Source organism: Elephantulus edwardii, unplaced genomic scaffold (genome assembly GCF_000299155.1).
Source record: "Elephantulus edwardii isolate Elephantulus edwardi_28Jun2011 unplaced genomic scaffold, EleEdw1.0 scaffold00010, whole genome shotgun sequence".
NCBI classification, from domain to species: domain Eukaryota; kingdom Metazoa; phylum Chordata; class Mammalia; order Macroscelidea; family Macroscelididae; genus Elephantulus; species Elephantulus edwardii.
In genome coordinates, this window is record NW_006399760.1 from 34,059,654 (window position 1) to 34,078,144 (window position 18,491).

Below are 18,491 nucleotides of genomic sequence, written 5' to 3' on the forward strand. Positions count from 1 at the left end.
ACATGTTTATGATTTTCATTTCGTTTTTCTTTTATCAACAGACTTAATATTCAATTTGGTGCCTGTGATGCAGAGATTGGCTTCCCAGAGCAGACACTGAGAAACCTACCCTCAAGCTTCTAAAGTAAGCCCTTGTCTGAAAGAATTCCACCCCTGATTTGCAAACTACTTTCTCCAAATCTCTTTTTTTCACCCACCCAAACACAATCCTCCCTGGGCAGCCAACTCTAATGCAGGAGGTGTGCGAGTTAGTGCAGCCCGAGATGGACGGCGTGATTCTAAAATGAATAAGGTCAGCACACTCCACCCACACATTCTGTCCTGACTTCAATTCAAGGTGTTTGAATCTTCCGTCCATGTTAATGTAACAGAACACACGTGATGTACTTGGTACAGACAAGTCACGTATGAATTCATCCCTCACTCACAGGACATGGCTGACTGTTAATTCAGGAGGCCAGGAGCAGTGAACATATGTACTGTCCTACTACCAGATGTCATATGGGCTGGCACCACTGAAACCAGGCAAGCTACCCATCAATATGGACCAAGGCTCCTCATCACTATGGGACCAGGCAGTGGTCAAAATGAGGAAGGTCTGAATGCAGCCCTATGCTCATACGAAGCACAATGTACCTGAGCAAAGTTCTACTGCAAGGAAAAGATTTCGGGCCCAGTGAAAACTGCTCCAGAGCAAACATACATCATCAAATGTTTTATTTTCCATTTACCAGGGTCTGTTATCGCATGATCTCTGCCTTTTCCACTACAGTTTAGACTATTATAAAAAAATATTATCAAAAGAAAGGATTTTCACATGATTGAGGGAGAATGAAGCCAAATTTTACAACTGGAAATGTCACATGAATAGTGTATGCCTGGGATGGAACTTTTTCATTATTTTATCATTTCTGTCCATTAAGTGTTCAGACAATTATTTTCAGGGCACAGCATTTTGTGGAAAACAAAAATTCAGTATGTTGGCCATTCATTAAAGTTTCCTTTTTTAAAAAAGTAAGATTTAAAAATAGGAGTTAATTTTGAATTTTTGGGTGAATAACAGCTGATATTTGAACCACCGATGTTATAATAGTAAAAGCCTTCATTTACTCAAATTAAGTTCAGGTTAGTCTATGTAGCATGTGTATATTATATCATGTATCATTCTAACAGTGTTAATATTAAAACAATGTACCTTTTGTGGAAATGCAGTAGATACTGAATTTCTTCTTATTCATATATACATTTTAAAATAATACTGAAAAATGGATCAGTATAACACAATTTAAATAACTACCATACAGAAATTTTTCATTAATACAGTTCAAAACATTCAGATTTTAGAAAATATTCAAGATACAGTTTATAGCCTTACTATAGTTGTTATTGTGTACGGTAAAGTTGGAAGAGACCCATAGCTGACCCTTTCGGGGGTTTTCAGAAGCAGTTGATCACACAGGAGGAGACTGTCTACCCTTCTCCCGCAGAGTGGATGGTGGCCTTGAACCACATTCTTTAGAGATTGCAGGGTAGCTTCTTGCCACTAGGTCACCAGAGCTCCCTTACTATAGTAGAAATTTTATTTAAAATTAGTATTTTCAGATTTATAGTGACCATTAAATATAGAAATTCTTCAAAGATATTTGTATGGTTTAATCATTGTTAGTATATTTTACAAAGATATTTTAAAACGGCACATAACAACAACAACTATAATTTTACTTTTGATATTAGCGAAAGTTGAATAGTAAAAGTCAGCTAATACATGATAGAGTTGTTTTGGGGAAAATTGATTTTTGTAACTTTCCAATAATGGAAATGTCTAAGGAGGAGAAAACCAGATATGAGGGTATAGGGCCATGAGCATCTCTCTTAAAGAGCCAGAAGGAGTAAGAATAGCAAAGCCCCTAGCCGCCCCCTCCCCCCCGAGTAGAAAGCCGATAAAGAACCCATAGCCCAGCTCCATGTGCCTCTGGAGCCCCAACAGCAGAGGTTTGTTAATTCATTGCTGACTCAGACTTACAGTTATGGCACCAACAATGAGGGGGTTTTTTAGGGAAGTGAGTGGGGGAGGCAAAGAATATGTCACAATACAAGTCTAGGCATTAGCCCAACAGTTCCAAGGCCCAATTCCCCAATAAGTCTAGACTCTGGTTTCAGTTCAGCAGTTAAATCCAAATCATGAGCAAACTTTGCCTCAGAGTGGTTCTAACCAAATCATCTAGGAAGGTTTAACTCAGAGCAGTAATAAGTTAGCTTCTCCTTCAAACATCCAGCAAGAACAGCCAAACCTTTAACTGTTGTCAGCACAAATGCAAGAAACCTCAAGACATACCTTGCAACCATTTGTCCACAGCAATGCCAGGGTTTTACTATTTCAAGTCTTGCTGCCCAGGAGGGTAGGCACTCTTTCTCTTATCCAAGCCCCACACCTGCTGATGATTTGCAAGACCGTGTGTCTGCAGTCTAAGGTAGCTCGAGAATAGAGGCTAACTGGCTTAAAAAAGGCAACTTTTCGGCTACTATCACAGGAAACAACTACCACATAAGACACAGTGGGAAAAATCACTGGACTTTTATAAGTTTCAATCAAGAAATTTGTACAATGTAATAACATATCTTCTAAAACAATTAACGCTCACTCATTGTCATCAGATTGAAACTGACTTATACCTGCCCCAATAGCAGGTTTTCAGAGTCTATAAATGCACTGGAGATTGCTCTTCCTTACCACACAAAGTGGCTTGCAGATTCAAATGGCATGTCTTTTGAGTTGTCATCACAACTCCTTACCACTAGGCCATCATATTGGTACAATAAAAATCAGCAAAGGTTAAGCCTAAATGCCATTTTGTTAACATTAAACATCCTCATTAAATACCACTGTGTCTTTTTGGCTATTAGCCTCTTTTCAGTGTTTCTTACATGTGCTATCTTGTTTACAATTATATAACTGCCAAAGTACCCACTGATCGGGAGAGAAACTGACTCTCAGTTCCTTGCCTGTGTACTCTTACTAAAGCTCTCTTAGAGCACAGGTGGCCTAGTGGCAAGAAGCTGCACTGTAATCCCAAAGGCACAAAGTTCAAACCCACTAGACGCTCTACTGGAGAAGGAGGGGCAATCACCTCCTATGCCAATCAGATCTGATTCGATGGTACACAAACAAGCGCCAAAAAAACAAAAACCAAAAAACCACAACACCAAACAAACAAAACCCCAAACTCTCTTATCACCAAGTGTGTGTAAGAGAGTGTGTGTGTGTGGATAGTCAGAGAACTGCATAAACTACCTACACTTCACTACAAAGGAAACTTGGGAAATGACGCTTTTATTTTAGCTGGAGTTGAGTGCAGAATAACTGGAAAAAGAAAATTCAGTATTAGGGGACAATTATTAGTCACTGCCATTCTTAGCACTGACCATGACAGATAAAGACTAAAGTTGTCAGCAATTTCATTTTACTTTGATCCAGAATCAACACCCGTGGTAAAAATGGCCGAGAAACAAAAACACATGTGATATTTGGAAAAGATGTTGTCAAAGATCTCCCTAAAGTGCTCAGGAGAAAGGATATCCATTTAAAGGCAAAGGCATATCTGATCCAAGACATGGTCTTTTCAATAACTTTTTATGCATTTGCAGGCTGGACTTTTTGAATCTACAGTGAATAAGGATGGCAGAAGAAAATCTATACTGAATATCCCAAAGACTTCCCAAAAGAATAAATAAGTCTCTCTTATTATATATGTTGTAATAAAGCAAAATCTCAGTCCAAGAACTCAGACTATGTTACTTTGGGCAAATGACCTAAAAAAAAGATAAGGACTATGATGAGGGGACAAGAGAACTTAGGCTGCACCAAACACTGTGCTAATGACTATTACAAGCATAGTTTCACTTATATTTGCAACATTCCTGGAATACATATAGTATCACTATTTTAGAGGGGGAAACACTAAGAACAACCTTGGAACACAAACCCAGTAACCTGTTTCAAAAAAGCCTACACTGAAATCATTATAGAATGGCTTTATTCTGTACAAATTAAGTAGTAAACAGCCATTAGTAACAGTAATGCAATTAGTAACAGTGATGGGACAGTTGCAATTAAATACTGTAAAGAGTATCTACCCTAAATTGCAGTTAGTGTACTTCATTTATTTTTAAAAATAAAAATAAACCAACAAGCAAAAACAATAACTTCCTTAATCGAGTGCTCACTTTAAATTCATTGTAAATGATTAGATACTAAGCAGAAGGTTTTCCATAGAAATATGTCCATATTTTGTTGTAAAACATTCAAAAGGGCATAAAAGTTATGATGAATAAAAGCAAATAAGGAAAGAACTAGAGATTCGAGAGTTAAATGTTCCCTGAAGAAAACAGATAAACCTGTAATAACCACCAATGGATTAAATGATGACATGTCAACATATAGTCACCATCTCACCTCAGGAGCGGTGGCAAAGTTTAGTAGAGCAGCAAGCAATAAATTTTGGAAAGGATGTAGGGAGATAAGAACTCTCATATACTGTTGGAGGGCTTGTAAATATCATACCACCACCATGGAAGGCAGTTTGGTGTTTCCTCAAAAAGTTGAATATAGAAATTCTGTATGACCCAACTGTTCCACTACAAGGAATATACCCTAAGGAAATTAGAACTCAGACACAAATGGAGATTTGTACATCAATGTTCATAGTAGTGTTATTTACCATCAAAAGAACACAGAAATAGCCCAAATGTCTAATTACAACGGAATGGATTGAGAAATAAATAATGGTATATTCACACAATGGAATACTATGCAGTAGCCTGGAGCAAAGATTTTAAAAAATACTACGTAACAGGAAAGACTAGAGTATTATATTGAGTGAACTCACTCAGTGAGTTCCTAAGGAAAAATATGGCATAAGACAATTGTTGTAAAAATTGAAGGATGACAAGTAAAACATGTATGGGAATCCAGGAAGGACAGTGGAGGGAGCAGAGGGGTGAGGATGGGAAGGGGCAAAAATCACAGAGTTGCACAATTTAGTAGGTGGAGGGATGGGGTAAAGGAAATGGGGAAGTTTCAGCCAGGACCTATAAAGATGGGTATAGACTAACAGTGATTAACTTTATAAAGCATAATGCATAGGAATGATTGTACAAAACACAATGTGAATTAAGAATAATGTGAAACACAATATATACAAACTTTGTAAGCAAATCAATATAAAATACACAGTTTTAAAAATATAATAAAATGTGTTCTTAAAAAAATCTTTAAAAAATTCACCTTAATAATCTATTTAGAAATAAAATGCTAGCACAAATACACAAGTGGCATACTCATCAATTTAAGTTTCTAACAATTGCTGCTTCTATATTTACTGAATAATTAAAATTCAGTAAATCCACAGACTACGTTGTTGTTGTTGTTGTTGTAACAACAACAACAACATATTTACTGAATAATTAAAATTCAGTAAATCCACAGAATAAGTAGATTTAATAAATAACATTTTTTTTAATAAATAACATTTTAAATTTATTTCTCTTTTGTTTTAAAAATATATAATATCATCACTTTTAGTTAGAATTTTATAATACTGTGGATTAAAGTATTGATAAGATTTCATTCAGATAATGTATTCTTTTTTATATAAAGTAGAATTTAAAATTTTAAACAAAATTAAAGGGGAAAATATCATTTACTTAGACTATGATTTTCTAAGCAATTCTCCATTATTTGGAAGATTCTCAATGAAAAGTTATACAGCATGTCTAAGAATTCTTACTGGGATATACTTTCATAATGTTAATAACTCATTATAGTCTCAATTTTTATTTATATTTAGTTCTTGTTAGTTTTCATTACACACAAAATGTAAAAACCAAACTTATGTTATTCATTGTGTGAGTCAAACTGCAGTATGTTAATATATCAGGCACAAAATTTTCATTATAAAGCAGTAGTAATTTTAATTAAAACACTATTTTAAATCCTTGAAAACGGTATATTTAAAGTACGTAAGTCAATAATTAGTAGTTTGTAGCCTGTGTAATTTAAAATGTGGTCACTTGGACATTAAAAAAGAACATTCTAGCTCTATGCATCATAAATAACTTCCAATATTCTCAGAAAGCATGCAACATCCTTGAAAACATAATTAAAATTTTTATCTTACTGTGGTCAACGTGGTCAATCTTGTGACATCACTGTTGAGAAATCTGCAATAAGGAAACAGATATACCAATTAGTTGAATCGTACTGTAGTAAATAATTTTAGAAACTTATGTTTAGAATTTTGTCTTCCCAAATCTCATAACCATATTAATATAAAGTTATTACAAAATCTAAAACTAAGTGTAACAATTACTTCTATTTCGATGCATTTGAATTGTGATGTTTGCAAAGAACATTGACCACACCATGGATTACCAGAATAATAAATAATTTCTTTGAAGACACACAGGAAGAATTTATCCTAAGAGAAAAGAATTATGACACTTGTCTTTAATATTTTGGACACGTTAACAGAAGAACTAGTCCCTGAGAAGGACATAATGCTTAGTAAAAGAGAGAGTCCACACAAAAGGAGACACCCCTCAATGAGATGGAATGACAAAGTGGGTACAACAATGGGTGCAAGCACAGGAAGTAGCCTGTAAGCACAGGAAGTAGCCATTGTGAGGATGGTGAGGATTAGACAGGGCTGCATCCTGCTCAACATTCTGTTATGCAGGCTATGCTCTGGTCAGTATGAGTCAGAATGACACAGCAACAACTATTATAGTTTAAGTCACATTTTTGTTTATAATCAGTAATATCACATGGTTAACATAGTTGAAAACAAACTACACGGTATTTAGGTTAGATGTTATGTTTTCAAATATTCCCTAAGAGAATCATGTATTAATCAATTAAGTAAGCAAATAATCAATGTATTAAATATAAAGAGAAGACAGGGACTGTGTATAGATACCACTTAGTCTAGTGGCAGCTTTTCTGCTACAAGTAAAAACGTGAGAACCTATAAATATAGAATTAAATGCCTTATTCTAATCTCTTTGCTTAGTGAATTGTACTGCTAGACCAAAGGCTTCACCTCTCAGGTAGTGCGAATCGATCAGCAGGTCCACTGAATACAGATGGACAATCTCCTCCCAAATTACACAGCTTTGGAAACTGGTTACACTTCAGAACCAGCTTGACAGTAATGAGTTTAAGTTTTGGCTTTTTAAAAAAAGATTTATAAATTACAAATTATTAACATGTGAAAATATCACCAGGAAGAATCCAGTCTAAACCACAAATCCAAAGGAAGTTTTTCTTAAAGTATTTCTTATATAATCCTTAAGGTTGTCATAGATTGAATGTTCAAAATGGGCTTGATTTTTACCATGTGGTTGGGTAGGACTAACCTAATGATAAGAATGAGGTATGTCTTTTCAGAAGGAATATGCAAACAAGTGGTACAAACTACTAATGAGAGAATTAGTCAGTTTGCCATCCTGCTAGGCTTAATTAGAGCAGGTTCAAGTGCAGAAAATGGGCATTACTTAATAGCAAAAAAGCAGCAGTAGTGAGTCTGTCAAACAATGCAAAGACTAAGCTCAAGGCAGAGGCAACAAAGAATGAGACTGACATGAAACAGAACTAACCAGAGACTTCCATTCTGTGGAGCCCAAGAGAAGACAGAAGGCAAAGATAGAATAAATTGGTAGGACTGACCAAGCTTTGTTTAAACCTCACCTAAACACTCTATGCCAAAGTTCAAAGAGCCTAGAAGCACTGCCTGAGAGGCTATTCTGACTTAAAGACTGTGTTTTCCTTTCTACCTAAATAGTAACTTGTTTTAACAAATCCCAACAAAACCATAAAAAAGTTCTAACAAACTCTAACAAATCCTATACTCTTGAGTACAGTCTGAACTCTATGTGGCCAATGCAACAGATTGGTAAACCCAGAAATAGAATAGTGAGAACCCTGAGAAAGACAGTGTTAAAACTGATAAAACTATGTGCAGGCTGCCTGGGGGCATAGAAATTGGTTCTGGGCTGTAGACATTGTTGACTGGGGACTCTTCCCTTTAGAAATTAGTAGAAGTAAAACTTAGCAGGATCCATGCCAGCTGCACACTTTTTATAGAGTGTTTTCAGTCCTCATTTTGGAAAATGCTAAGATTTTTTTAATTTTATTTTTCCATTAAAATGAAGTAATATGACATAAGCAGCTTACTTTCTCATGTCATAGTGTCTTAATGACATTAATGGAGTTTTCACACATTCTTTCTTCAGATACTTAAGATAATTCCCTCAAGAAGCAAGTAAGAGATATTTTACCCCATATTCATTCAGGTAAAAAAAAAACAAAACAAAAAACACCAGAATTTAGAGAGGTTGCAATCCATCTTGCCTCCTAACATAATCTTCAGTTCAAACAATTCTTATTACATGTATGTATTGCTTAATATCCATGATTTTGTTGTTGTTATTGTTGGGTGCTGCCAAGCTGAATACGAATCATTGTGACCCTATTAATAACAGATTTGAACCTTGTCTTATCTGTTACCATCCTCACACATCCTGACACATTAGAGCACATTGCAGCAGTCACTGTGTCCATCTACCTGCTTCAGGGTATTCATCTTATTTGCCAAATCTTTACTCTTCCAAGCATCAAGTCCCTCTCCAAGGAATAGCCTCTCCTAAACATGTGAAATATGTGAGGTGAAGTTTCATCATCCTTGCCTCCACAGAGCACTCCAGCTGTACCCTCTCCAAGACATATATGTTTGTTCTTTTGGCAGTCCATGGGATGTTCAGTGCTTTTCTCCAATACCATAGCTCAAAGGCATCAAGTCTTCTTTTGTCATCTCTATTCACTGTCCAGCTTTCAAATGCATGGCTAGTGATGGGAAAGACCAGGGCCTAAATTGGATGTTTCGTAGTCCTCAAGCTGACATCATTTATCCTAATTTGGAGAGGTCCTTAAATGCATGCTATCTCAATTTGTCTCCTTATTTCCTGACTGCTGGTGCCAACAATATTTATTGTGAGTCCAAGGAAGATGAAGTTGTTGACAGTAGCAAGCTCTACTCCATCCATCATAATGTTACCTACCAGTCCAGGGGTAAGAATCTCTGTTTTCTTGACACTGAGATATAGTCCATATTGAAGGCTGTATTCTTTGACTCTCTGCAAAAATTGCTTCAAGTCTTTCTCACGTTTGAACAAGCACGGTGTGTCATCTGCATAATACAAGATATTAATGAGTCCCCCTCTAATCCTGATGACACATTCCTTTTCAGAGAGTTCAGCTTCTCTCATAATTTGTTCAACATACAGATTGAATAGTTGTGGAGAGAGAATATAACCCTGATGCACCCCTTTCTTAATACTAAACCATATAGTGCTCCCTAGCTCTGTTCACACAACAGCTTCTTCATCCAGGTATAGGCTTAGCATGAACAAAATGAAGTCCTCTGGGACTGTCATTCTGCTCAATGTCAGCAATAGTGGACAGTTTTTAGGAGAGCTCTCAGATTAAGACAGACTAGGAAGCAGGAGTGGCCATCCACTTCTCAAATAATAGGCCTTTGAAAACTAAAGAAACACATATAGTTGTAATACTATAGTGGCAGAACCTAGACCAGAAGTCAGTTGAAATGAGGAAAAACAATGAGAAATATTGTTTAATAACTGGAATGTGAAATGTACATAGCTTGAATGTTGGAAAACTGAAAACTATAAAAAATGAAATGAAATACAAGAACATTAGGTGAGATGAGATATGACAGCTTTGGCCACTTTGAATCACATAATCATATGGTATACTTTGCTGGGAATGAAAAACAAAGAATTATGGCACTGCATTAAGAGTCAAAAAGCCATTTTCAAGTTTCATCCTGAAATAGAATGTTGTGAGTGACAGGACATTATCCACACACATACAAGGAAGACCGTTAATATGACTATTAGTCAAATATACACCCTCTACATCTAGAGCCAAAGAGAAAGAAACTGAGAATTTTTACCAAGTTTTGTAGTCCAAAATTGACTGAACATGGGATCATGATACATTAACGATAACTAGTGACCGGGAAGCAAAAGTTGGAAACAGCGAGTTGAAAAGTATGGGCTTTGTGAAAGAAACGAGGCTGGAAATAGGATGAATGAGTTTTGTATTTACAATTATTTATTCATTGCAAATACTTTTTTTAAAAGACACAAATGACAACTTTATACATGGACCTCACCTGATGGGCTGTGTAAGAATCAGACTGACTACTACTGTGAAAGAAATTGTTGGAGCAGCTCGATATCGGCAGTAAAAATTAGCCTGGGGTGTAATGTGGGTCAGACTATCGATTACACATGTGCAGGTTCAAATTGAGGTGAAAGAAAATGAAACTAAGTCCACAAGAACCATGATATGATCTTCAATCTATTTCATCTGAATTAAAAGATCATCCTAGCAATAAATTTAAAGCACTGAACACCAATGATCGAGGACCAGATAAATTATGGAATGATATTAAGCATATCATCCATGAAGAAAGTAAAAAGGTCATTACAAAGACAAAGAAGAAAGAAAAACCAAACTGGATGTCAGAAGATATTTTAAAAATTGCACTAGAGCAGAAGAGCGAGTACTTAATCATGAGGTTGTACAATTTGTTGGGTAGGGGGATGAGGGAAATTGAAAGAATTTCTTGAAAACAATGTATTCGAATTTTGTAAATAAACTAGTAAAAAAAAAATTGCACCAGACAAAACAAATATGAGATACTACCTCAGCCCAGTAAGAATAGCAAAATTCAACAGAACAGCAAACAACAAATGCTGATGAGGTTGTGGAGAAACTGGAACCTTTATAGTCACTGTTGGTGGGAGTGTAAAATGGTGCAACCACTATGGAAGGCAGTATGGCTCTTTCTCAAAAAGTTGGAAATAGAAATACAATTTGACCCAGCAATTCCACTACTGGGAATATACCCTAAAGAGACCAAAACTTCTCTCAAGAAGAGTTTACAACATTGTGTGAATGTGTAAAACAATGAAAGAATTTTTCTTTTACTTTTCCAAGAGGGTAGGGTTCTGGGGAGGGAGGCTTGGGAGAGGAGAAATGTGCAACAATGAATGAATGGAAATCCAAAGCCTCTGTAAATTTTTACTGAAATTAATAATAAATTTAAATTTTTTAAAAAAATTTAAGTTAGAGTAACTGCTCATGCTAATAACACTATATCATGGCATGGAAGAGGAATAGTGGAACTGTACCCACATTTACAATATTCTTCTTACCAAAGCCATTTAAGGAAAATAGGAACTGCATTGGAACACGTATCTCTGGATTAGAAATGATCATATTGTTAATATTTCTAGCCTTAAGCTTAAAAGATTATATTGTTCAAATTATTTGTTATATATTTGTTTAAAATTTTTCCCTCTTTTAATAACTGGGATCTAGAGGGAAGAGAAAAGACCAGAGAATGGCCAAAATTATTGGGGCAGCTATTACTGCCAGTTTAGGGCCTGTGTCAGGAAAAGGAAGTCTTACTCATAAACAGTGCCACCCAAAGGTAATAAAAGAGGTCAGAATTGCTTCCACTGTGGAAAGCTGGGCCACTTCAGTAGACAGTGTTACAGATGAGAGCCACAGATAGGCAAGGGAGTAGAGAGGAAGCTCCCACTCACATGCTTTAAGTGTGGATCTGAAGGACACTTGGCCAAGGGTGGCCCACATCAGGTCCTTGTGGCTGAGAGGACTGACAGGCCCCAGCTCCTAGGCGGAAACAAAGGAGGATGCTTCAATGATTTAGATCCTCCCAGAAGAGCTGTGGGTGACATACATTACTGGTAGGTATATTCGTTTTCTCCTGGACACAAGAGCCTACTATTTGGTCCTAAAAGCCTTCTGAGGTCCCAACTCTTCTATTTCTTAGTAGTTGGAGTTGACAGAAAACCTCATAAGCAGTTCCTTACTTCACCTCTGCCTTGCATGCGGACTTCCGAGCTGTAAAACAACCCAGGGTTAGATGGAATTTGCTCCAGGACTTAAGAACAATAAACGACATAGTTGAGCCTCTACATCTTGTGGTTCCTAACCTTTATACTATAATAGACAAAGTGCTAGTCAATAGACCTTTTATTTTAAGAACTACTTTCCCTCTGTAACTTGATTTGTGCCACTGTTAGAACCTCTACTTGGAATATTATTGCTTTTAATTTTTGACTCATGTACTTTTAACTTGTTAGTTTAATTTGTGTCTTCTAGGCTCCAACAGTTTCATGATATACCTTCAAGGATATGAAGATGTATGGCTAAGCACAACTGATAACAGTGCATTTAATTCCAAAATCAATTTCCACAATAGTCTGCATGTTTCCTATTGCCAAAGGGGCCCTTTAGAGTAGTGAGAGACCTACAGCGTCCCTTTTCAACAGGAAGTAGCTAAGAGAATACGCCATCCCCTTTTCCTTATGAATCAGGGTGAAGTCTCTATCAGGGAGGAGTGATAGGGAATGGCAAAGGACACACTGACAAAGGAGATTAATCAGAACTGGCTTTGACAAGCACTGTGGCAATGAGACAATTAAAACAGACTTTTAAGGGGAGGAAAAACCAGGAATGAACTGGGGTGGGGGAGGGTAGAGAAAATAGTGCAACGATGAATGAATGGAAACCCAAAATCTCTGTAAATGTTCATTAAAATTAATAAAATGAAAAAAAAAGCAACCACCATTGTGTGAATGTACCACAGTCTCTTTAATAGTGCATCCATTGATGGATCACTTGGGTTGTTCTGTATTTTTGCTATTGTGTATATCCTTTAATAAACATGGGTGCAAATATGTACTTTCTTAAAGCAGTTCTTATTTCTTTAGGAAATTATGCTGAATGACAAAAGATAGCTGCAAAAGGATATTATTTGAAATTATTTTAGGAAACAAAAGAAAAGTTTACACACTGAATAGTTTTTGAATGGTTAGCAGGAACATGAAAGGAAGGAGAAAGGAATAAAAATTTAGAGATAATAGACATTTTGACAGTAAAAGCAATGTATAATCAAGGGTTTACTAGATATTGCAATTAATAAAGTTTTAGAAGAAAATGTGTATTAATTATGTATAAATTGTCACTAAAATATAATAAAACAAAAAATTATTTAGGCCATTGTGACTAAGAAAAACTTTTATATTATACTGCCTTAAAATTATTTTTAACTTACATCTAAGTAGCTACATGTGTTAGAGGTTATCATACTGGATAGCTTAATCATGCATTTCTGAAATCATCCAAGATTAAACTGCCCAAAGGTCCTAATATTTGCAATTTTTTATTTTTTTTTTCATAAAATACCATCAATTCTTATACTGGCCTTCATATTTTGATAAGTGTTTATAATCTATTTATTTGTCACTCTGCTCTTCTCCCTCCTTTCTCTGATTGTTGATGTTGTTGATTGCCTTCGAGTCAAGGACGACGCATAGTGACACTATGAACAAAAGCCTTGAAGCCCATCTACAACTATTGATTTTTATCATTTCATAGTTTCTTGAGGCAGTTATTTAGAAAGTGGATGCCACTCCTGCTTCCAAACTTTCCCTGATAACCATACAAAAATGATTTTATGTGTAAACTCTTTTTTAGCCTTTTATAGTAGCAGTAGTTGTTGTGTACTATAGAGTCAGAACCAACCCACAGCTGACCCTCCAGCTGGTTTTCAGAGGTAGTTAATTTCACGGGAGGCCCACCCTTCTCTTATGAAGAAGCTGGTGGCCTCGAACTGCATATCTTTAGGACTGCAGCACAATTTCTTGCCACTAGGCCACCAATCCATCTTTATAGTAGAAGTCTTAATCAATATTTGCTCTTTTCTCACTGATTTATTTTGCTCAGCATAATGTCTTCTAAATTCATGCATGCTATGAAGTGTATCACAAATAACAGTGTTCCATCTCACAACTATTGAGAATAGTAATACAAAGAGCATGGATGTACAGATATAGATATATCCTTTCCTGTAGCAGCTCTTACTTCTTTAGGATATATACTTAGTAGTGAGATTGCTGGTACAAAAACGGTATTTCCCTTTTCAAATTTATGAGGAAATGCCAAATGTTTTCTATAGTGGCTGCACCATTTTACATTCCCAGTAGTAGTGTATGAGTCTCAATCTCTTCACACCCTTATCAACATTTGTTGCTTACCATCTTCTTGAACTTTGATTTATTGTTTTTATTTTCCTCTTTCCTAGTGGGTAAGTTAGTTGCAATACCAACCCAAACAGGCTGTTCAAATTCACAACAGGCAATCTCCTCCCATGCAATTTACAGCCTTTGAAATCCCACAAGAAAGTCAGCTAACAATCAGTTCCAACTTGATGGTACTTAACAACACAATAGCTACCTATATTGATCATTTCTTAATGTCTCTGCTGTTGATTTGAATGTCTGTTTTAAGGAAATGTCTTTTCATATATTCTTCCCAATTTATTACTGGGATATTTTTCTTTCTATTGCTGTCAGGGATTGCAGTCTTCAGTACAGATTAAGGCTCAATATCAAGAAAACAAAGATTCTCACCACTGGGCTGATTGGCAGCAACAGGGTGGATGGTGAAGAGATTGAGATTGTTCACGGTTTTAGTTTGCTTGGCACCAGCAATCAAGAAATTAAAAGACGTATTGCGATGGGAAAGCCTGCTACTCTAAAATGCTGAAGAATAATGATGTCACTCTGGAGACTAAGGTGAGCCTGATACATGCCATGGTCTTTGCAATCACTTGCTAGGCATCAGAGAGCTGGACAATGTGTAGGGATGATAGAAGGAGAATTGATGCCTTTGAGCTGTGGTGTTGGAGAAGAGTATTGAATATACCATGGACTGCTAAGAAAACAAAAAGTTTTGTCCTGGAGAGGGTGAAGTCAGACTGCTCCTTGGAGGCAAGGATTCTGAAGCTTTGTCTGACATACTTTGTGCATGTTGCAAGGACGGACCAGTCCTTGGAGAGAGACGTCATGCTTGGGAGGGTGGAGGGACAGCACAGGAGAGGAAGACCCTGGATCTTATAAAACATAATGCATATGAATGATTGTATCAAACACTGTATGAATGAAGAAGAATAGTGTGAAACACAAAGTACATAATAAATAAATAAACTCCAAAACACACAAGATAACACTAAAATCAATAAAAGGTATAGAAACTGTTATCTTTAAAACTAACATACAATCAACTTCTTGAAATAAAGTGCTCATACACATATACAACTGGAAGAAACAGACAATGATATGAATCCACCAATCCCTGGGTGCCATAAACAGTTAATGTACTTGGCTGCTAATCAAGAAGTTGATGGTTAAAGTTCATTCAGAAGCACTTCAGGAAAAGGCTCAATAATCTCTTTTTCACTAATCTCAAAACAAATCAAATATATCAGCTACTAAAAACTGAAAGGACTATTTCACTCAGCATTAACATAATGCCACTATTATTATTATATATTTTTTTATAATGCCACTATTATAAAGTGGGACTGACCTAGGGGTTTGGGGGAAACTAAGAAAAGAAGGGATAAATAATGTATACTGCATTGAAACAGATGCAGGATAGAACTGTTTAAAAGGGATATATAATTAAGTCTTAATGTCATGACAGGAGTCCAGAATGAAGGCTGCACAGGAGTGGACTGGGGGAGGGGGAGTTGTTTAACAGTGAAAGGATTTTTTAAAAAAAATTTTCAAAAAAGAAGACTGAACTAGGGGGCAGGGGTAGACAGGGAGAAAAGTGCAACAATGAATGAATGGAAATCCAAAGTCTCTGTAAACTTTTATTAAAATTAATAAACAAAAACCCAAAAAACCAAATGGAGCCTATTTCTCTGACACACATGGAGTCATCATTCATTGGAATCTATTAGATGGCAAATGAGTATGTTGTTGTGTGCTGCTGCATCGGAACTAACCCTTGCCTGACCCTCTGGTGGTTTGGGGTTTTTTTTCTTCTTTCTTTCTTTGTTATTTTCCCCCCATTCATTCATTGTTGCACATTTTCCTCCCTGTCCACCGCTCCCCCCCCAAGTTCGCTTCTCTTTGAAAAAAGATAAAAATTATTTCATTGTTATACAATTCTACTCCTCCCCCTCAGACTACTTTACTATGCAGCTCTTATTCTGGACTTTCATCATGCAGATAATACCTCATCACACATTCTTTTTAAACTGTTCTCTCCCTCATCTGTTTCAATACAGTGTACATCACTTGTCCCCTCTCTTCTAATTGCCCCCAATCCTGATGTCAGTCCTGTTTTATAAATGTGGCATTATGTAGTATTTGTCCCTTTGTGACTGACATATTTCACTCAGCATAATGTCCTCCAGGTTTTCAGAGACAGTAAATCAATCTTATGAGAAATGAATGCCTATCCTTCTCCTGCAGAGCAGCTTCTTACCAATAGACCACCAGAACTTCCTTTAAGAAGTAGAAGCTCTGTGTTTTCCCAAATGTTATCACCATATTTTTTCAATACTAATTAGTACTTTTTTTAAATGTTTCCTCATTTGTTTATAGTTTTTCTTTTTAGAATCATATATGGGCATCCAGCAGAGGAAGAGGAGTGTAGCACAGTCAATTGATGTTGGAACATTCTTGAGATTAAATACATACATACACAATATACAAAGATGAACCAATCACTGTGTGAAGTAATATATGTGGCACTTATGAAAGACACTGCACTTACAGTTTTAGTTGTATTTTTATTTCTCTCAAGATCTATAAATTCTCATTTTATTTAAATTGCAACAACACAGATAGCTGTAAAAATCACTAGAAAGTAAGTTAAAATACAATTACTTAACATAATTTTGAGAAATTACTGTTTTTCATATTAAAATCAGAATCTTAATCCTACTAACAAAAGCCAAACTGACAGATAAATTGTTACTTACTAAGAATGTTTTTGAAAAATCTCATTCGAACAAACAAAAAACCAAGACAAATATAAATTCAGCTTTATAGAGTTTTCATATACCATAGTTAAAAGACTGAAATTATAAACCCAATTCAAAGGATCACTCTGCTGACAGATGAAGCAATTAAACAATGCGACAATACACAGGTAAAATAAATGTTTCATCAAATCCAATAACCAAATTACTCTAAGAAATACTGTGGTTGTTAGGTGCCATCAAATTAACTACGGAACATAATGATTCTATGAATAGTATATGTGGACCTTGCCCTATCCTGCACCATGCACAAGACCTCCACCATGCTTGAGCCCCTTGTAGTAGTCACTGTTAATCCATCTTCTTCAATGTCGGCCTTTCTTTTGCTTATCCTTTTCCCAAGGACTGCACACTCTGGATAGCATACACAAAATATGTGAGATGAAGTTTCACCATCCTTGTACCCAAGTTGCACATTCTCTAAGACATAACTGTTTGTTCTCTTGGAAGTCCATAGGATATTCAGTACTCTTTGCCAACACACTTAAAAGGCATCAATTCTTTTCTGGTAGTCTTTATTCACTCCTCAACTTTCAGATGCACAGGAAACAAAAGAGGATGGCTTGCATCAGGCACATTTTATTCTGTACTGACATTCTTATTCTTCAGTACTTTCAAAAAGTCCTTCACAGTAGATTTCCCCAATGCAACTTGTCTTTTGATTTATACACTGATGCTACTATGGGTATTGATTGTGGACCAAGTATAAATAAAGTGTTGACAATAGTAAGTATTGTTGTTGTTGTTACGTGCTGTGAAGTCACCTGCAACTCATAGTGACCCTATGTACAACAGTGCTAAACCTTGCTCTATCCTGTGCCAATCTTATTGTCTCTGACATACCTACCCCATTTCTCCAGTTACTGAATCAATCTGTGTCAATCGGGGTCTTCCTTTCTTGCGCTGTCCCTCCACCCTCCCAAGCATGATGTCCCTACTTGTCCAACATGTCCACAGTACATCAGATGAAGCTTCCAAGGAACAGCCCTGTCTCACCCTCTCTAAGACGAAACTCTTTGTTCTCCTAGCAGTCCATGGTATGTTCAATACTCTTCTCCAGCACCACAGCTCAAAGGCATCAATTCTATATCATTTCTGGTCATTATCCAGCTTTCTGATGCATAGCAAGTAATTGCAAAGACCATGGCCCGTATCAGGCACACCTAGTCTCCAGACTGATATTGTTGCTTTTCAGTACTTTGGAGAGGCCTCTGACAGCAGACATTTCTAATGCAATTTATCTTCTAATTTCCTGGCTGCTGGTACTGAAAGCATTGATTGTGGAGCCATGGAAACTAAAGCTGTTAACAACCTCAATCTCTTCCCCATTTATCATGAAGCTGCCAATCAGCCCAGTGGTGAGAATCTTTGTTTTCTTGATGTTGATTCAATCCATATGGAAGGCTGCAGTCCTTGACCATCTGCAGTAAGCACTTCAAGTCCTCCTCAGTTTCGGTAAGGAGAGTTGTGGTAGATTTAAAA

At 36.3% G+C, this 18,491-nt stretch overlaps 1 protein-coding gene across 1 annotated transcript in view; it reads right to left on the bottom strand.

Annotated features, from left to right (window-relative positions):
* BAZ2B (bromodomain adjacent to zinc finger domain, 2B) overlaps window positions 1-18,491 on the bottom strand; it is a 324,998-nt gene that overhangs the window by 220,547 nt on the left and 85,960 nt on the right. The window contains exon 2 of the mRNA XM_006880802.1: window positions 6,177-6,219. The gene's annotated coding sequence lies outside the window, so the exon portion shown is untranslated. The remainder of the gene's footprint in view (window positions 1-6,176; window positions 6,220-18,491) is intronic.